This window comes from Sus scrofa, chromosome 14 (genome assembly GCF_000003025.6).
Source record: "Sus scrofa isolate TJ Tabasco breed Duroc chromosome 14, Sscrofa11.1, whole genome shotgun sequence".
In the NCBI taxonomy this organism is placed as follows: Eukaryota; Metazoa; Chordata; class Mammalia; order Artiodactyla; family Suidae; genus Sus; species Sus scrofa.
In genome coordinates, this window is record NC_010456.5 from 28929906 (window position 1) to 28951911 (window position 22006).

The window sequence follows — 22006 nt, forward strand, 5'->3', positions numbered from 1 at the left end:
AGGTCCTGGGGGCAGAGCCTCCTTGCCTGCCCACTTGCATCTTTCACAAGCGTCCTATCTTAACAAATCTATTTCTTGCCTATCACTGTCTTTTGTGGAATTCCTTCTGTGCGGAGGCTTGAAGAACCTGAACCTCAGTGAATCGCCCAGACACTGGGTGAGTGATTCTAATTTAAAACCGTGGGTTCAGATCCCAATCTGGGTTTAGGCTGGTTCAAGTCCTGGCACATGGGTTCAGGTACCAATCTGTGTTCTGGCTAGGTTCAGGCCTTTAGCACTGTCAGTTTCACCTGTACACACAGGTGAAAACACACACAGGAGTGCACACCATACATTCACACATGCACGATGCACTCATACAGTGCACACACAATCGTAATACTGAACACACACGCACGCGCACCTGTGCACACCTATGCACACACACGCTGAACACACCGGTCCTTCCGGTCAAGGGTGAATGGAAACGCCAGCTCCCAGAACGAGCCTTCCTGCCTCCTCCCTCCTCCCCCAACTCCACCGCCTCCAGGTCTACCCCCAGCCTTTAACAAGCACCCCACACACCCCACCCCCACTCCCTCCCACACGAAGGAAGTTTGCAGCCAACCAACCGCTGCTTGTAAACAAGCTGACCTGGCATGCCCAGCTGGAAGAAACAGAAGTGGGAGGGACTCCCTGGGTTCATGGGCCCCGTGGGTTCCCTGGGCCTCTGCCCTCTCCTGCACCACCCCCCTCACCAGCAGCCCACTAAAAACAAGAGAGAGAATGTAAGTCCCGAGGTGCCACGAAAGTCCCATAAAAGAGGACTCATGAGGCAGACAGTGGGGGTGGGGAAGAGGGTTTAATGAGAGGCCCGGGCTGGGGGCGGGATGGGGGGGGGCGGGTAATGTGGGCAGGGAAAGAAACTTGAGGCTACACTTTTAACAGGAATTTGATTCAAAACAGTAAAGATCTTTCTCTAAATCAGCCTACAGGAAACACTGCAAAGAATAAGTAATTCAGGCGCGTGGCCTAACAGGCGAGGGAGCCTCAGCAGCCTCAGGTATGCTGTGTAATCATCTTGCTCTTAGCGGGGAGGAAACAGGGGGCCCTGCAGGGAGAAGGGCTGCTGGCAGACAGGGACTATTCCAGCCCCTTCCTGAAGCCAAGCCACAAGCAGCTTCCAGCTCTCAACTCCGACAGGTTTGCCCAAGAGCCTGGGCACCCATGGGATCCAAAGCTCCACCACATGGTCAGGAACACATTTAATAAGCACCCAACAGGCACAGGACCCTGAACTGGGCCCTGTGCTTGTGCTTCCAGAAACAGAAGAAACTGCGGTTCAGGCTCACAGAGAACCTATAATTCAATGGGGAGTGGCGGGGGGCACAAAAAATATATAGTTATTCTCTTTATTCCTGGAAGTTCTGTTCATAAAGTCACCACAAACACTGCATTAGCAAGCACCACGCTGTTACCGACCAGGGATCTTGGCCTCCTTAATCAATGGAAATAGGTAAGAGGCCAGAGAAGAAATTTGGGCAAGCCATTATTCAGGGCTGCAGCCGAGAGGAATGAAAACAACAGGTTCCCTTGTGCACTCCCCTGGGCAGGGGTGCGGGGTGGGGTGCTGGTTCCCTATATGGGCTGAGGGTAGGGACAGGCCCAGGGGTCAGACTGGAGATGGGGCTTTGGTGATCTGGTCATATATTTCTTTCTTAGTCAGTTAAAATAAGAAGGCATGTCTTTTTATTTCTTAGTGCCAAGTAGAGCGGAGATCAAGACAAAGGCCCTGCTCTCCTGAGAGGGGCATTCTTGAGGTGGGGTGGGGGACAGGAAATAAACAGGCAAACCAATACATTATATACAGAGGAGGAGAGGTCTGCCATGGATAGAGAACTCAGGGCAGGTTCAGAGCTGAGATTTTTCAGATGAGAATGAGCAAGCCCTCTAGAGCCCTAGGGGAAGAAATTCCAGACAAAGAGAAAAGGAAGTGAAGGGACAAGCATTCTGCATTCATGGAACAGCAAAGCCAGTGGCCTGGAATGAGTGATGCAAGATAAACTTAAAGAGGTAGGCAAGGGCAGACACAGAGAGGAGTTCGGACTTGATGCTAAAAGCAAAAGAAAGCCAGTGGTAAATTTTAAACAGAGGTTGATGCAATTGATGTTTCTGAAAGATCATTCTGGCTACAATGAGTAAAATGGATTATGGGGGGGACTTTGACGGCCATCTTTTGGGGTCAGCAATTTTGAGGCTGATCATGTAGGGCTGGGATACAGGAGTAGAGCAATTCTAAGAGACATCTACCTTCCCCACCTGCTGCCCACCCTCTCCCAGCTGCACATGCCCAGCTCATGAGAATCAGTAGCTGGAACCAAGCCCTCAGGTTACTGCTTTGTTTGGGAGCGAAATAAAGAAAGAAGTGAAACGGCTTGGCCAACTGGGCTCCAGTGGGGCTTGCACAGCTGGGCCCGTGGGAAGCAGGGACACAGCAACTGTGAGGGGTAGCGTCAGCACTCCCTTCCTGGGCCAGGGCTTCCCTGGCCAGGGCACTTTATTACGCGTCCTGTCAATGGGTTTCTGGCAGTGGGAGTCCACTGTCAGAAGGGCTCCAGTCCCACTTAGTGGAGTTAGGTGGAGAGAAAAGTTTGTCTCAGTGTGTTTTGCTTTCATCTGGCAAGGCAGCCTCGGCCTCATAAGGAACCCGAGGTTGTGGAATTAATTACAGCCAATTACCTTGCATATAATACTCAGGTTCCAGCTTGTTGAAAGCCTCTTAGAGGTGGGAGAAATTCACAGGCAAGCAGTCAAGAAAAGGCTTCCTCCCACTAATCTCACGGCTCAGCCTCCTGTGAGTACACCCTTTAACTCCAACATTCTTCTTTAAATGAATATGACCTCCTCAAATCACTGTCTAACCCCACCCCCAATAAGGATGATTGCACTGAACACAAAAATAAGATTCAGACCTGCTTAAGTTTAAATGTTGTCTATATTCGCCTCCTAATATCTGTGCTTAAATGAATGACAGAAGATCTTCAAAATGGACCTAAATCACAAGAATATATAAAAGGTGCCTTGCACCATCAAATAGCCAAGTGATAATAGTCATAAACACTATCATCTGCAAATAATGATAAACGTGTCTTCCTTTCCCTTACTTGATCCCCTTTCTAATATTCCTGTCTTATTGCATTGGCTTATTTGGCTTATCCAGAACATTCAGTAATGCAGCACTACCAGGCATTCTTGTCTTGCTCCTGATTTTTAATGGGAATGCCTCCATGGCTTCACCATTTAATATAATGCCACCTGTGATGCTTATGATAAAACATCTTTATTATATTAAGAAAAATATTTTTGTTCTAAGTAGTTTAAAAAAAAAAACTGGTAATTTATCTTTATTTTTTAAATATGAAAGGTAGCAAGAAGGATATATGGTGAGAAAGTATTTCTCTTGCCTTTATCCCCAGACACCCAGTTCCCCTCGTCACAGGCAAACTTTATTAGTTTATTTATTTATTTTATTCTTTTCTTTTTAGGGCCACATATGGAGTTCCCAGGCTAGGGGTCAAATCGGAGCTATAGCTGCCTGCCTACACCACAGCCACAGCAACATGGAGTCCAAGCTGCATCTGTGACCTAGACCATAGCTCACAGCAAAGACGGATCCTTAACCCACTGAGCAAGGCCAGGGATCAAACCTGCATCCTCATGGATACTAGTTGGATTCATTTCTGATGAGCCACAATGGGAACGTCTTCTTTTCTTTCTTTCTTTCTTTTTTTTTTTTAAGTTTTTTTCCATTTTTGGCCACACCCACGGTGTACGGAAACTTCCCAGGCCAGGGATCGAATTTGAGCCACATCTGTGACCTATGCCACAGCTGTAGCAATGTTGGATCTGTAACCCACTGCGCTAGGTCAGGGATCGAATTGGCAATGCCACAGAGAGGAGCCAATTATTAACCCACTGTGTCGCAGCAGGAACGCCTCCTTTTTACTTTTTTTAGAGATGTTTTGTGCTTATACAAGTCTCTAGGGTTGCCATAATAAAATGTCACAGAATGGGGGGCTTGAACAACAGAAATGTACTCTCTTACAATTCAGGAGGCTAACGTCTGAGACTAAGGCATGGGCAGGGTTTGTTTTTCCTGAGGCCTCTCTCCTTGGCTTGGAGACAGCTGTCTTCTCACTGTCTTCTCATGGCCTTTGGGCATGTGCATCCCTGGGGGTTTCCTTTTCTTATAAGGATACCAGTCATAATGGTTTGGGCCCCACTCTCATGATCTGCTTTAAATTTACCTCCTTAAAGACCGTTTCTCCCAATACAGTCACCTTAGGGGGTTAGGGCTTCAACATATGAATGGGAAGGGGGTACAATTCAATCCCTAACAACAAACAAATACTAATACGTGTATGTGGAGGGGGCATGTGTGTGTGGGTGTATTCCTTTTTTTCCACCTTTTACATAAATAGCAGTATGCTATTCACATCACGCTTTTTCTTTTTCTTTTTTTTTTTTCTGTTTCGACTGCCCCACAGCATATGGAATTCCTGGCCCAGGGATCGGATCTGAGTGGCAGTTGCAACCTAAGCCACAGTTGTGGCAATACCAGATCCTTAACCCACTGTGCTAGGCCCAGGGATCAAACCTGCATCCCAGTGCTCCCAAGACACCACCGATCCCATTGCGTCACAGTGGGAACTCCACATCCTGCTTTTTAAATATAACACCGTATCTGGGAAATCTAGCCACACCAGTACATAGAAAGTTTTCTGCTTTTTAATGGAGTGTAATTTATGGAACCAGCCCTTTACGAATGGACTTGAGGTTGTTGCCAATGTCCTGCTTTTAGGGATAAGTTGCCTGTGCAGTCTTATCCATCATCATGCATGTCTCTGTGGGATAAGTTCTAGGAGGCAGGCGTACGTTGGCCATGTTGACAAATGTTAACACCCAGCCTCCCCCGTGTGGGTGAAGCCCCTGGCTTTCCCACCAGCAGCACAGGAACATCCCCGCTGCCTCACCCTGCCCACAGGATGCTCTCTCACGTCCGGTCTCTACCAACCTAATGGTTCCCATTCACCTGTCTCTTCCTTCAGAGGAGGCCAAGAATCTTTTCACAAGTACCTGGGCCATCTGAACAACATTTTCCTGTGGCTTCTGTCCGTGTCCTTTGTCCTTTTCCCAGTGTGTCACTGTCTTCTGCTTATGGATCTGTCTGAGGCGCTGACCCAAGGCAGGGCGCCGTCTTCAGTTTGCAGATCAGGATCTCTTCTCAGCTTTGGTTGAGTTGTTCTGGGTTTTGCTCTGGTTTCTTCCTCAGGACCATCCATCACTCATTACTTGACTCACTTTTCTGTCATTCATCCGTCTCACCTTCTCCGCATGTATCCTTTCCTCCTGGCGCTTAGGGGAGAGCCCCAAACTTATCCTACGTAGGTGTTTTTAGTGACAGGGAATAGGAAATCCCCTTACCAGTGACTCAAACAATCAGGGCCTCTGTGATCTCTGAACAAGAAGGTCAGAGGTAGACCATTTCAGGATTAGCTAATTCGGTGACACAGCAGCTCAGACCAGGTCCTTCCCTTCTCCACCATCTTTGGTGGATGGATGGAGGGTGTAGTTCTAGGCATCACATGCAGAACAGGGACTGTCCAGCAGAAGAGCGGGGCAGGCCTTCCCATGGGACTCTTTAGTAAGAATAAGGGGACTCTCCCCAATAGTCCCCCACAGAGGCCACCTCATGAGTCACTGGCCAGCTGGGCATCCATGACCAAGCTTAAGACAATCATTGATGAGGGGGAATGACACCCTGGTGGTTGGCTTAGACCAACCAAGAGTCACCTCCTGGGGCTTGGAGGGGCCAGGGCCTGCCCCCCTTCCCCCCAAAGCACACAGGGCTCAGGAGAGAGAAGGTAATATAGGTTCTGTTCACATGGAAGAGGTGGAGAGTATGGCTCTTGGCCAACAACCACCAGATTCTGCCATATTCCTGCACATCACTGATTCAAAGTTCTACTCTTTCTATTCTGTTTTCTGCTGCTTCCAGTGTCAATGTCCATTCTTTGGGTATATTTTTAGTTCCCTCAGGATCTTTCTAGGCACACCTGCCTCCTTTACTCTTTCTGCCTCATCTCTGCCCGCTCCCTTTCCTTACAATCCAATGACATTTATCATCTCATGTTTACCTCATTTTAGGATCACATTGCCTTGGCTTATATTGTGAACCCAACATAAAGGCTTTCTACAATTCACTTCCGTTTCCTGCAGTAAATCTTTTTTAAATATGTGTTTTTCTCCTTAGGGGTGAGCTTCCCCATCTTTCCTATTGCAGGATGGTTTCATCCAATATTAGGATTTTTTTTTTTTCTGGTGCTTTCCTTGGATCAGATGTCGGCTCAGGTCTGGCCTTCGGTGGGCTCTGGCTTTTTGGTCCCCCTCTCAGTCCACCTGGTTGCTATTAGAACCCTCATTTCAGATCCTTAAGCCCGAGCCTTGGCTGTTAAGACCCAAACTGGAGCCAAATTCCCCACGTCTGGCAGCGATTTTCCTGGAGGGGCTCTGCTGGCTGAGGAGGCATCTTCCACTTCTGCCTGGTTGCCTGACGATCCAAAGGGAAATTTATTCATAGATAATTTGAAACAGTCTGAAGTCCTTCCAATGCCAGATAGAGTGCATAAAAAATCCACACGCCCCCAAGGGTAGCATTCCCACCACTATTCCTGTCTTCACCCTTCCTTTCTTCTAACTTGAAGTCCCAGAAACCGATGACCACCATCCGTCTACTACTGCCTGGGGCCAGGTTCCCTGCTGGGGATTCATGTGCCCAACTGGGCAGGGAAGGGAGGTGCCCAGGGAGGAATGGAGTGTAAAATGTCTCTGGTAGCCCCTAGAATGCAGCTGGGGGTGGCTCCCCTCTCCGTGGTCAGAAAAAGCCCTAAGTCATTGAGGTGATCCATGCAACGATGGAACCCACCCACTGCCTTTCTGCTTGGCCCTGCCATCTTGCCTGATGGCGCTATTTATGCTTTTCCCCTTGAGATGGATGGACAGGAGCCAGTTATTCCTCGTTGTCATGACTGTTGCAATTCTTTCTAATTCTGCAGGAGCGAAGAAAGCAAACCGGTCCCTTTGACTCTACACGCCTTTTAGTTTTTGTCTCTCAATAGTGTATTGAAGCATTTCCCCCCTTTTGTTTGTTTGTTGTGCTAACATACTAGAAGAAAAAAATAAGTCACCAGGACCTTTGTTTTTCTCCATATGAATCTCCAGCTGGTTCCTATTCTGGGATCCCATTCCTGCCAGCATAACCAACTTCTGATGGCTTCGCAGGCAAGGCTAGTGGCATTTTTTGTTCCATTTAAAAAAAAAAAAAAAAAAAACTCAAACAGAAGCCCCCAAACCACCCCCCACCCCATCCATAATCCATATGCATAAAATCCCAAGGATGTCCCTTGAGTGGCTCTCACAGTCACCAGAAGGACAGAATGCTCACACCCATGACAGCTTGGCGGCAACTGCAAGCTTGTCGTTTGTTCCGTACATCTTGGTGGCGCCCTCCCCAGCCAGGACCATCTTGGCTTAGCGTGGCCCCATCGCTGGGTCGGGTTTGTTTCCTCTTTCCCTTTCCTGTTTCGTGCTGGAGGATTTTTCAGGGCCAGCCGATCAGGCCAGGTCCACTCTGGTGACCTCCGGGGGTACACCTTCTCATGGGAGCTGGTCACTCTGGTGCATGCTTCTCTAGGACCAGCTGAAGTGAGAAACTGCCTCTGAGCCAGTCAATTGAACACTTTTTCTCCTCCTTAATCAAGCTCCCAGCCCAGGCCCCCTGGTGAACGTGTATCTCTGCAGAAGGGAGCTCTAAGTGTTGTGCCAAGGGAGCCTGGCTGCAGAGGCTGAGGCAGGGCCTGTAGATGCCCTTCACATGCCCTGAGGGGCTGGTGCAGCCCCCCTCCCTGCTTCGGGTTGCTCAGTGGGTGTGCATCACTAATGATGGATATTTTGATTGACAATGAAAAGCAACATATCTCATTTCCATTCCAGCAAAAATGAACGTCTTTAGAGAATTTATAATGTGTGCATATTCAGATTGCTTTAGGAAGCCAATGCTTTTCTTTGTTTTCGGCTGTGGATTTTTTATTTTACTCTATTTTCCAAAAGTCATTGCCTTGTTTTCTTGTAGCCCCTTATGAGGTGAGCATTAGGAACTGAATGTTTGTGTTCCCCCACAAAAAAAAAAAAAAAAAAAATTTGTATGTTAAAGTCCTAACTCCCAGTGTGATGTATCTGGAGGCAGGGCCTTGGAGAAGTTATTAGGGTTAGATGAGGGTTGGGCCCCCATGTGTGATTAGTGGCCTTACAAGAGAATAAGAGAGAAATCCATCTCTGTCTCTGTCGCTCTCTCTCCCCGCTGCCCTCAAGTGTAGGCTATATGAACACACAGTGAGAGAGTAGCTGTCTACAAGCCCAGAAACCGGTCCTCACCAGACACAGAATCTGCCAGTGCTTTGATGCTGGACTTCCAGCCTCCAGAACTGAGAGACAAATGTCTGTTGTTGAAATCACCCAGTCTGTGGGATTTTGTTATAGCAGCCTGAGCTGAATAGGACAGTCAGAATGACAGGTTTATGCTCGTTTTACAGATGGAAAAACTGAAGCCTAGAGAGGTTATGGCTTATCCAAGAATATGTCTCCATTTAGCATGAAAGCCAGGATAGAAACACACATTCCCAGTATTTCTAACAGAACTCACTTCCCTGGATCACATGACTCAACTCTATTGAGACGCTGCTGATTAAGGGAAATAACTCCCAACAGGACACTCACTGGTCACCTTCCATGTCCTAGGAGCACCAATCAGCACTTTCCCACCGGTTTTCATCTTCTACAAATTAGAACTCAGAAGATCAGAGAGGTTAAGTAACTGGCTCGAAGTCACACAGCTAATAAGCAATAGGGGTAGGATGTGAATGCATGGGTGTCTGAACTAAGTGACGCTTTCTCCCTGAGCCACCTGGGTTTAATGAGGTGGATGGATTTTGGAGAAAGGAGATGAAAGAAGTCAGAAGAAAAGTAGGCAGTTCAAAAAATCTAATCACTGAGCTTCAGATCTCTGTCTGGAGTTGAAACATCACACCTGCCACACTGAGCCAAGTGGAAATTCTCCACCCAACTTTCCACACCAGTTTTCAAACTGACCCCACACATACTGAAATTCTATCCTATACAAGCATAGTTGTGCGAAGGCATTCAACACCATCAGGGGTTAAAAGAAGTAGAGAATTCTTGGGTTTTCCTTCCTCAGCAACTGGTTCTCAAAGAGGTTTGCTTGTCTTTGTTCTTTTAACAAGAATCTAAAAGGTTGATTATTTCCGTGTTTCATTATGAAGTAATACAGACTGATTTTTCCCTATCTCAATTATAATCATTCTTTATAGTGATACTGTGGTTATGGTACACATGCAAAGTGCTTTCTTATGTTCACACTCATCTCCATTAATTCACACAAGAACCCCAAGAGACAGCGCTTTGCACCCGAGACGTGTATTTGGAGAAGCTGAAGTTTAAAGCCATTCTGGGTGAATCAACGAAGCTGGGATTCAATTCGTGGTCTTATAGCCTCACAAGACCCAGGGGGCCTCCTTCTCCAGGAAATGCTCCAGGATCTGGATAGAGCCAGCTTCCTGTCTTTGCTCCAGAAATGCTTCAGAAATATATTCAAGCATCACTTCTGACCCAGCAGAGAGCTCTGATGCCCTAGACGTGAGGCTGTGAATTGGAATCCAGGACAGGGAAAGGCCCACATCCCGATGCTGACGGCAGTGACTGGGATGTTTCAGCCCCAGCAGGTGGTGCACAGGGTGTGCAAGGCTGAATGGTGGCTCCCAAAAGACGTCTACACTCTAATCCCCAGAACCTGTGAATATGTGACCTTACATGGCAAAGGGGACTTTGCCACTGGGATGCAGTTGAGGATCTTGTGGTGGGAAGATGCTCCTGGATTATTTGGGTGGGCCCAGTGGAGTCACAGAGGTCTTTATGAGAGGAAAGGAGGGGGCCAGAGTCACAGAAGGAGAGGTGACGACAGAAGTGGAAGTTGGAGGGATGTGGCCACGAGCTAAGGAACAAGGGCAGCCTCTCAAAGCTGAAGAGTTAAGGACGGGTTCGCCCTTAGAAGATTCCAGAAGGAACCCTGTGCTGCTGACCCCTTGGTTTTAGCGTCATTTCTGTCTCCTGACTTCCAGACAGGGAAGATAAATTTGTGTTATTCTAAGCCACCAAGTTGTGGCAAGCCATTACAGATGCAGTAGGAAATACACACACATGGTGTTATGGGTTGAGCTCAACCATACTCTCCCATGTCCACTGGTTGAGTCTCCACGGCCCAGGAAACTGACCCATGAAAGGGACAGCCAGTGCCAGCTCCCATCAGGTGACATGTCCCATTCAGAAGTAGAAATATTTCCAGTCCAATCGACCAGCGGCTTGCCGGTGGAGATACAGAGCCCTGCCTTGCAGGCCAGGCCTGGAGGCCAGAAATCAGTCATCTCCCCTCAGGCAACCCTTTCAATCCATTTCACATTCATTCTTACGAGAAAATATTCCCCCCTTGGTTTTTCCACGAATGTGGCAAGGCTTCAGTCCAGGAAACAAAAAAATAAAAGTATCACACGATTTTCAGAACGCCAGAGCAACTAATTAAATCCAAATTTTCACAGAACGTTAAAAGTTGAACACAACTCAAAACATACTTGAGATTCGGAGTGGATTTCAAATGCTTTCTGAGAAGGGAACAACCATGATGTGTGTTGGGGGGAGACTTTTCTTTAGATGGTTCTCCCTAAATATACAGAGGAAGCTAGAATGGAATGGGCCACAAAAGCAAGTGGGAAACTGTGGGGTTTTCGGGGGAAGGGAAGAAAAAAATTCAGGGTTGCCTCTGGATTCTTAGTAATCCCGGGCCTAGACAGACACCGTTGGATGCAATGAGTATCAGGAAATACAGCTTGGAATGCGGAACCCGGGCAATTGGAAACCCGGCATGAATTAGGCAGCGAGGAAGGGGTATCGCTCATTTGCAAAGTGCAAAGTAAAGAAAAGAGAATGCTTTTTTCACACGGGGAGCTGGCTCACAAGAGGCATTGGAGCCGGGGTTTTTCTCTCTGGAAAGAATATCACCAGAGGTTCCTTTTACTTTGGAAAGGAAAAACAAAATTATCATCTCCAGGTGTCTCTCTCCCATGAATGAACGATCTCTCTGGAGAACATTTAACCTTGTAAAAAATCGTGCCCATGGGAGCCAATGTTTAGGAGCTATCATATAGTGTGAATGCTATTGAGCATTTATTAAGACGTACACCAGCTACTATGACCATCTGTGTTTGGGGCAAGTTAGTCAACCTTTCTGTGCCTCAGTTGCCTCATCTGTATAATGGGACTGTGCCTACAACTGCCTCCTGGGGTTGTCGTGGGGACTGGACCAGATAGAGCAGGGGAGAGACTAACAGGGCATGCGTGGCTCACCATGGGGGCTCCAACCTGTTGGCTGTTACTGTCATCAGCTCTCTGGGTCCCCCTCGAAAAGAGAAGAGCCAAGTCATGCACCACCAGCCATAAGCGACCCCTTCTGTTCTTGGCTTTGCTCCCATTCAGCAAACATCACGGAGTGCCCACCGTGTGCCAGGCTGAGGATACCCCGGGGAAGATGCCTCCCACAAGGGGATAAGGTGCCAAGAGTCAATAGTATAGTGTGCCAAGAGGGACCAGCCCGGGAAGGGAGGCCCCGTGCAGCCTGGGGTGGGGGTGGGAATGGCCCATCTGCCTCCCTCCTGTCCTGCTTCTCCTCCTCCGTCCTCTTTTTCCCCCTATTTACTACCTACTTACTGTGTACCTGCCCTGAGGCTGTGGAAAGATGAAAATTACTCATAAAGAAGATAATAATACCCCACGTGTGCAAAGCCCTTAGCAATCCCAGGCAATGTTCTCAGTCTTTTGCAGGGATTAATCCATTTAATCCTCACAACAAACCCTCAAAGTAATTACTGTTATCCCTGTCCTTTTACCAACTGCGGCACAGAGAAGTTGAATAACCTGCCCTGGGTCACACAGCCGGGACACTCCACTCTATAGCTGAGAAAACACAGGACCCTCTTTGGGGGGCTTACACAAAAGCAGTGAACAGAGGTGACTGTGAGATCAAGGCTCACATGGGCCCCAGGGGCACAGGGCAGGCAGGGGTTACCTCAGGGAAGCTTCTGGAGAGGTGAGAGCCAGGGCTGAGTCTGGAAGTGTGAGTGCGTGTTCAGGAAGAGAGGAGGGGGCGCTCCCAGGAGGGGAAGACTCTTGAGCTTGAAGCTGAGGCATCTGACCCCCTGGCACCCTGGAGTAAACTCAGTCTCTGCCCTGCATTCACTCACAAACACTCATGGGGTGACAGTGTGGGTGTGGCGTTGACAGTACCACGTGCTTTCTCCTGTGAGGGACTCCGGGGGTGCCAGGCTCTGTTCGGGAATAAGTTCAGGGGGATCTTCTGCAGGGGAGGCATACATGATGCTTGTTTCTAAAAAGATGGATGTGGCTGCCTGTGGAGGATGGACAGGAGGAAGACAGAAGTGGGGAGCAGGGGCAATGCTGCCATTTCCAGGGCAGAAGCCCAGGGACTGCACCAAGGATGGTGGAGTGGAGACTGGTGTGGTTGGATGTGGGGCCAGGGGTTCTGAGGAGAAAAGGATGAGGTCTGATAAGGTGGAACTACAGAGCAAGGGAGGATGGGGGGGTGGGGACAGGCAATCTGGATTTTATCCTGATGGAGGTGAGCTGGGAGTATCATGGAAGAAAAATGGCATGAACCACTCTGTATATTAAAAACATCTCTCTGGAGGAATAAACAGTACAAAAACTGTAGATTTTATATGTACTAGGATCTCACTCATATAAAAGTTTAATACACTATAAATGTAGCATTACAAATCAATACAGAAAGAAGGAATTAGTCACTGGTGCTGGGACAATTGGTTAGTTATTTGGGGAAAGAAATAATGTTTACTCCTCAACATCATAAACCAAAATAAGATCCAGATGGGTGAAAGAAGTAAATGCAAAAGAATAATAATAAAGTTCCAAAAACAAGCAGGAAAAAAATCAAGGAAAATACTTATTTGATTTCTGGATGGGATAGAGTTTTTAAGCACCAAACAGTGAAAGAAATCTTGAGATTGATAGATTTGACTACCTTAAAGTAAACCCTCTGAACATCAGATAATGTTATAAATAAAATTTACAAGCAAACACACTGGGGAAGAATATTTGCAACACTGATGATGGATCAATGATCCATATCCTTTGTATATAAAAAGTTCTTAAAAACAAACAAGAAAACAGGCAATCACTGTAACAGAGAACAAGAGACATTTGTAGAAGGGGAGCACATGTTTAGTAGTTGTATGAAAAAGGTTCACCTGTATAATTAAAGATATGAAAACACATACAAGTAAAACAATATTTTTTAAAAGTTTGCCAAACTGAGAAAAATAAATAAATAATAATTTTTAAAAAATAGTGTCAGGGAGGATGAAGAAAAATGGGTACTCAGACTGGTGGGGCTATAATTTGGCCTCTCTGACAGAAAAAAAAAAAAATCTGGTAACAGCAAAAACCCTAAAAATATTCTTACACTTTGGGTCTAATAATTCCATTTCTAGAAATCTGGTCTCAGGAAACAATCAGAGACATAAGCAAAGGTTCATGTAGATGAACTATGCTGAAACATAGTAATGTTAAAAAAGGAGAAATAATTTGATACCTCCCAGAAGGAGAGTAAACGAATAAGGTGTGTTACGTTCATGTGTTCGAAAGTTATATAGCAATTAAAATCAAGTTTCCAAAGAATATCTAAGGACATGAATAAGCCTTAATAACATTATGTGGGAAAACTGAACATCATAAAAATTCTATATGGTCCAGTAATTACATATTGTATAGGCTATTACATAGTATATATAGTATATATAAAATTACACACAGTTTTTCTACTACATATAACTATATAGTATATTATGCTAAATATCACATATTAGATATGTTGAACAACACAGGGGTTGGGGCGCCGGGCCCTCCGTGCAGTTGGAAATTCGCATATAACTTATGTCTGGCCCTCATATCCACCATTCTACAACCTCCTATTTAAACAACCACAGACCCATGTAGAACTGCAGTACGTACCATTGAAAGAAATCTATGCAGTTCAAACCCATGTTGTTCAAGGGTCAACTGTACTATATTATACATATGTTACATAATATGTAGTAGATACTATGTATACATATTAGTGTCTGGTCTACAGGGGGCTGTGTTCTGGCTGGGTTGTTATTGTTATTATTATTGAAACCTCTAGAAGTAGAACCTCCAGAAGCCAGCAAAGCCAACTCCAGGGACATTGATGTGGAGACACTCCCCCAAGCCCCCCCAAACTAGCCCAATCCAGTCTGCACCCAGAGAGCCGCTCAAGATGGCAATGGCCCCAAGAGGAAACCAAGACCTCCAGGGCACCACCTAGTGGTGACATAGCTTATACCCACACATATGCTTAAGCACACCTCTCATTTGCAATTCAAACTCAGGTACATCTTTTCTTTCTTTCTTTCTTTCTTTCTTTTTTTTTTTTAATTTTTGCACCACAGTGGGAATTCCAGGCACATCTTTTAAACCAGCCTCAATGGCTCTAATGAACACCTGAACACCTACTGTGAGTGGGCGTTGTGCTGGTCAGATGGCAGGATTTCAGCATGTGCTTAGTAAAAGGAAATTCTGTTCTTAACTTTCTAATGTAAGAGAAGCAGACACACTGCCAGAGCATAAGGACATTAAAATAAATAAGGGTATTATAGTTCCTGTATTTGGGATTTTCAGAGGACTTTCCTTTGCCAATATTTCCAGTGGACAGGTTTCAATACCTGAGACCTGTGGCCACCCTGTAGCCCATTAACATTTACTTTACTAATCTAAACACCCCTTAAGAGAAGGGGCGATGTATGTATAGTCCATTTCTAGAGCCTCAAATGCAATGCAAGGCACATAATGGAAACTCAATAAACAGTTGGTATTACCGTTCACTTATTATATAAACACAGATCTGTGATTCCATGTGCCAGGGCATATTAGTTACCTCTTACTGTGTAACAAATTACCCCATAATTTAGTAGGTTAAAACAACATTCAGTACTTGTCTCACCCAGTTTGGGAGGGTCAGGAATTTGGGAGTGGCTTAACTGGGGTCCTAGCCCAGGGTCTCTCGTGTGAGTACAGTCAAGATGTTGGCCAGGGCATGGTCATCTGAAGGTTTGACAGGGGCTGGAGGGTCCATTTTCAACTTGGTGCCTTCATGGTTCTGGCAAAATAGTGCTGGCTGTTGGCAGGAGGCCCCAGCTCCTCGCCATCTAGACCTGCCCCCAGAGATGCTTGAGTGTCCTCCTGATGTGGCAGTTGGTTTTCCCAGAGAACATGATCCAAGAGAGAACAAGATGAAAAACGCCTTGTCTTTTGTGACCTGGCTTTGGAAGTCGCACGTTGCCATTTCTGCATTGGTTACACAGCCCGGCCTTATTCAGTGTGGGAGAATATGAGGAGACCAGGGTCCCTGGGGCCATGCTGGAGGCTGGCTGCCACTCAGAGACGACAGTGGGTCCTTCTGTATGTTGTTTCTAATCCTCACAACACTGCTTATATTGCTCTCACTCCAGGGATGAGAAAACATCTCCAGAGTAGTTATGTGTCTTACCCAAGAGCAGGAAGTTCCAAACGATAGACACTGTCTTTCTAGGAGAGGCTCCAGAGGAAGGGAGGAGATGTGGGATGTGGGGAGTGAGGGGTTCGGATTCCAGCTGGACTGCCCAGTGGTGAAACATCGCTTTTCCCTGGCCAAACCGTCTCCCCCTCCACTGGAAAAAGAAAAGTACCAGCTATATACCATAACACCCTGAAATCGTTATGTTAAACCTCTCCCTAGTTTAGATCCTTTCTTGATACCCAACCCATATGTAAAAACTGCATCTTTATAAAGACATGAAGCTCCCTAGGCCAGGGGTTGTGATGCTTGAGAAGTTAAACTTTTAGAAAGGAGATATTATTGGATTTAGGTGTGAAGGTTCTGCCCTGTGGGTGATTCTTTCCCACATTTCAAACAACTGCCTAAATGTATTAAATTAAATTTAACGTAGATGAGCCACTTTAAAAGGAGAAAGCAGCAAGATTTTGGAAGTTAGAATGAAGACCCAGGACACTGAGTTCTGAGGCTCTCTCCCCAGCCAGCCCCATTTCCCATCTCTGAAACTGGAACCACAATCATAACAAGGATAACACCACCACCAATAATAATAATAACACATATTATCTCATGTGTGTTTCCCCATAACCTCGAAAGCCAACGTAATTACTTGCTCTTAATTGTACAGATGAGGGAAATAAGACTCCAAAAAGGGTAAACAGTTTCCTCAAAGTCACATGGCTCATTTTTGAAGCAGAGTTGAGCTAGAACCTGGATGCTCTACCTCTCAATCCTGTGAGAGTTCTCACGGCTCCCAAAATTCAAAAGCCAGCAGAATGATGAACCACAGAGGCGGGGTGCGGGGGGGGGGGCAAAATTCATTGTCAGGATGTTTGCGATTTCTCATTAGAAGAGTTCACTATTTCTTTCCATTGTTTTTCGTTGTGGGTGTTTGGGGATTGGATTTATTTTTCCTGATGTGAATATGAACCACCTCATTCAGATACACCCAAACCTAGCTTCTTGGAACTGCACAGGAAAGCTGCCCTGAACCTGCCCCCACGCCCTCCAGTTTTTCTCTTCTTTTTTTCCAGCTGTGGCTGCAGCCTGAGCCACAGCGCCTGCTCTCCAGCAGCTGGGAAGCCCTATCAGAGGGTACATTTTTGGGAATCCAGCCGGCCAAGGCACTGTATTATTCTATCCTCAGCAGGCGCTTTCCCTAGAAGTCCGGCCAAACCTTTGTAGGCTGCCCTGAAGGTCTAGCGCAGGGCTGGAAGAAACAACTGAACAAGATGAAGGCTAATAAAACAGATTCCATCTTAAAAGATGGCCAAATGCTCCCGGGAATGGCAGAAACTGGGAGCACGGAGATTTCTGACAGATGCCTCTTGAAAGAAAATAGCACATCATCACTGGAGTACAAGGAATTTCCTGGTACAATCATTGGAAAAGTGGAAAGAGGTCCCAAAGCCACAAGCTGGAGGTTAGAAAGAGCAGAAACAGAGAAAGCCAGGAACCTGGGGCCAGCTGCTCAGGGCCACCCAGCCTACTGCTCCCAAGGCTAGTAGCATGCATCCCGGAACCGCACAGGGCTACCTGCTTCTGGAATCATCCGTCAGGGGACTGAGCTAGGTGTGCTTGTGGGTAACACTGGAAAGTTGCTCTCATAGTCTCTCTCAATAAATAGCAGCTTCGTTTACCACCTCTGAGCCTACGTTGTCTGTGCTACCGCGTCTCCACTCTGTGTCTCCTCTGTACCAGTCTGGGATGCCCCTGTGTGAGGTTCTAGCCTCTCAACATAGCGGGCTAAAAGGACTTGTCAACTCCAAACACTCTCTGACATAAACGACAGCAACATCTTCTCAGATCTACCTCTTAGAGTAATGACAATAAAAACAAAAATAAACAAATGGGACCTAACCAAACTTCAAAGTTTCTGACAGCAAAGGAAACCCTAAACAAAATGAAAAGACAACCCACAGAATGGGAGAAAATCTTTGCAAATGAAGCTACTGACAAGGGATTCATCTCCAAAATTTATAAACAACTTCTGCAGCTCCATACCAAAAAAACAAACAACCTCATCAACAAATGGACAGAAGATCTAAACAGACAGTTCTCCAAAGAAGACATACAGATGGCCAAAAAACATGAAAAGATGTTCAACATCACTCATTATTAGAGAAATGCACATCAAAACCACCCTGAGGTACCACCTTACACCAGCCAGAATGGCCATCATCAAAAAGTCTCCAAACAATAAGTGCTAGAGAGGGGGTGGAGAAAAAGGAACCCTATCACACTGTTGGTGGGATTGTAAATTGGTGCAACCACTGTGGAAAACAGTATGGAGATTCCTCAGAAAACTCAAAATAGAACCACCATTTGATCCAGCAATCCCACTCCTGGGCATCTATCCAGAGAAATCCATGACTAGCAAAGACACAGTTACTCTGATGTTCATTGCAGCACTATTTGCAATAGCCAAGACATGGAAACAACCTAAATGCCCATCGACAGAGGAGTGGATCCAGAAGGTGTGGTACATATATACACAATGGAATATTACTCAGCCATTAAAAAGAACGAAATACCAGCATTTTTAGCAACATGGATGGACCTAGAAATGATCATGCTAAGTGAAGTCAGCCATACAATGACACACCAACATCAAATGCTTTCACTGACATGTGGAATCTGAAAAAAGGACAGACGGAACTTCTTTGCAGAACAGATGCTGATTCACAGACATTGAAAAACTTACGGTCTCCGGAGGAGACAGTTTGGGGGGTGCGGGGATGTGCTTGGGTTATGGGATGGAAATCCTGTGAAATTGGATTGTTATGATCATTATACAACTACAGATGTGATAAATTCATTTGAGTAATAAAAATAAAATAAAATAATAAAATAAAAGGACTTGTCAACTGCATCAATCCCCTGACCAAGTTTAATGGTTATGAGTGAGCTCTCCATTTGTGGGGCTCATATTGAAGTTAAAAAGGGCTGGCTGTTCCAGCAATCCCACTCCTGGGCACATATCCAGGGAAGACAAAATAACAATAACCTATAATGGAAAAGAATCTGAAAGAGAATGTGTGTGTTTGTGTGTGTATAACTGAATCATTTTGCTGTATAATTGAAACTAACACAACATTGTAAATCAACTATACTTCAATAAAAAGTTGCTTATTTTAGAGGAAAAAAGGTTTTGGCCAGTATTTATTTTCTATCATTTATTTAACCGATATTTATTGAGCACCTTCTGTATGCCAGGTGCTGGAGAGGAAGCAGTGAAGAAAATGAACAAGATCCCTGCCCTTCTGGAGTGGACATTCTACTGGGGGAAACAGGTAAGATACATAAGATATCAGTCAATTATACACTCTGCTAGAAGAAAAAGTAGAGCAGGAAGCCTGGGTGGTCAGGACGAGGCTCACTGAACAGGTGACACTGGAGTAAAAGATTCAGGTTCAAGAAGTGTGGTAGACGTATCTCAGCCCCAAAGATGTCCACCTCCTAGTCCTGAAACCCATAGATGGCAATGTCAACAGACCTCATGTGGCAAAAGAGACTGTGCAGGTGCAATTTTGTTAAGGATCTTGAGATGGAGAGACAATTCTGGGTTACCTGGGGATGGGGGGCAGCAATGTAATGACAAGGTTACAATGTGTAGATTTGATACACTTGTATATTGCAAAACGATCACTGCCATAGCCTTAGCTGGCTCCTCCATCACATCTCATAATTATGATTTCTTTTTCCTGGTGAGATAATTTAAGACCTACTGTCTTAGCAACTCCAAGTATAAAACAGACTCTTTTTAACTATAATCACCATGCTATACGTTAGATTCCCAGCACTTATTTGTCTTATAACTGGGAGTTTGTGCCCTCTGGCCAACATCTCCCCAATTCCCCTAACCGCCTAGCCCCTGATAACCACCATTCTACCCTGATTCGTAGAATTCATTGTGTTTGGCTTTTTATGATTCCACGTATAAGTGAGATCATGCAGTATTTGTCTCTGTCTGACTTATTATACTTGAGTATAATGCCCTCAAGGTCCATTCATGTGGTCACAAATGACAGGATTTCTTTCTTTCTCATGTCTGAATAATATTCCATGGTATATATACACCACATCTTCTCTAGCCACTCACCCATTGAGGAACAGTTAGGTTGTTTCCATATCCTGGCTTTTGTGAATCATGTATCTCCCGTGTTTTAAGCACAGCATCTAGACACAGGAACTGACCTATGTGAAGAAAAGAAGTTGTTTCCTGTGGCTTCCCCATCTCTGTGATGTTTTCAAAGTTAGTATCCTACCCCATTATATTAGTACTGCTATCAGGATGCCTGAAATTCCACTGTTTGACATTAGTTCCTTTAGATACAATCTGCTATGCACTCATTCACTCATTTAGCAATAAACAAAATAGGTGTGTTTGAGAAAGACAATGAGGCTGAAAAGTTGTAACTAGTGCAGTGGGAAGGAAACCCAGAGAATGGAGTCCCAGAAGCCAGGGAAAGAAAGCATTTTAGGAAGAAGGAGTGATTGACAAATGCTGCTAAACTGGGTAAGGTAAGGACTGAGAATTTACCTTTGGCTTTGGTAATCTGGATGTCACTAGAGACCTTGACAAGAGCTGTTTTTGTAGAGTAATTGAAGCAAATGCCTCATTAGATTAGGTTCAAAAGAGCCTGGGAGTTAAGGCAGTGGAAGCAGTGGATATAGACTTAGACTCCCATGTGCAGGTCTGCAGGTTGTGGACTGCACAACTCAGAGGGGCCCTTAACATGGGCCATGATGTGAATGCTGCTTATTGGAGTTACCCAGCTAGACAGCTCTGTTACAGATGGATCTTTCTGGAATTTTTGCTATAAAGGAATGCAGAGAAGTGGGGCAACAGTAGCAGAGGATGTGGAATCAAGAAAGAATTTTTTTTTAAGATAGGAGCTATAATGGCAAGTTGGTCACCAGTAGGAGTGACTTAGTGGAGATTAACAAATAGATTGAAACCAAATATCCCATAAGATGTAATGACTTATCAGTGACAGATGGGGGGATTACTTGAACACAAACTACAAGCAAACAAAAGTGGAGGAAAGGGAAGAGACCAAAGCCTGGAAGGAGAGAACCAAACTCAAAAGGTTCAAAGATGAACTGCATTGGTCGCCCTGCTTCTACTTTAATATGGGTTAATGTCCTTGGAAAGGGAAAGCTTAACACAAAAGGATGCATCTCTAGTAGCTGAATTCCATGCACAGTGGCACCAGGATAAGAGAGAGAAAATTTGATAGGTATATCAATTAGGAATCCCTTTGGCTGCAAATAACAGAAAACCCAAACTCTCAGTGGACTCAACAGGAAACAAATTTATTTCTTCCTCACTTAAAAGAATCCTGTAAACAGCAGCCAAAGACCAGTATAGTGACTCCATGATGCCATCAGGGACTCGGGTTCTTTCTACATTTCTGTTTGATTCTCCTAGCATGTAGCTTCCATCTTCAAGGTCATCTCATGGTATAAAATGGCTGCTGGAGATCCAGCCATCAAGCCTAACTTCCAGATCATAGGAAGGGAGAAAGAACAAAAGGGGCTCTCTTCCCAGCTGAGTCAGCTCTCCTTAAGAACACTTCTTGGAAGTGCCATGCCACATTTCCAAGTCCACTGATCAGAACTCAGTCACAAGGGCATATAGAGCCACAGGGGAAAACAAGAAATGCATTTTGTGGTTGGGCACATCATCCAGGGCTCTTTTTCTGAGGAACAAGGAAAGAATGGCTATTTAGGCAGGCAACTGGATGTCACTGACTCAGAGAGTTTTCCCAGAGCCATTCAAACGATGCATCATTACTGATACCGAGGTTAACCTCAGGCCAACCACAGGTGGAAGGGAACAGGAGGGCCGTGATCTTGAGCTTGGATAGGATAGAACACTCTCACTGAAGTGTGACAGCTCCATGTGGGTGGAGACATAGCTACTGCTGGGAATCTGTTGGCCCTCACAGACAGGCTTTGAGCTCCCCAGGGCACCCCAAAGCCACATAGGGCTCATGGCATTAACCCTGGGATGCTCAGGGGCTCCTAGATTTTCAGAGTATATGAAACAAAATCCAAGCCACTGGGCCAGCTCCCATGTCCTGATTGGTGCATCTTGCCTCGTCGCAGCCTCTGAGCTTTGACAGAATATGAATTCCTTCCTATTGCCTTAACTTTCCGGCTCTGGAAATGGTGGGTAGATGCTGGGGTCCC

At 45.6% G+C, this 22006-nt stretch overlaps 1 long non-coding RNA gene across 1 annotated transcript; it reads left to right on the forward strand.

Moving 5' to 3' along the window:
• LOC110256597 lies at positions 608-20003 on the forward strand. The gene is made up of 3 exons (XR_002338323.1): positions 608-767; positions 968-1042; positions 19025-20003. It is a non-coding gene; the product is annotated as an uncharacterized LOC110256597 (long non-coding RNA).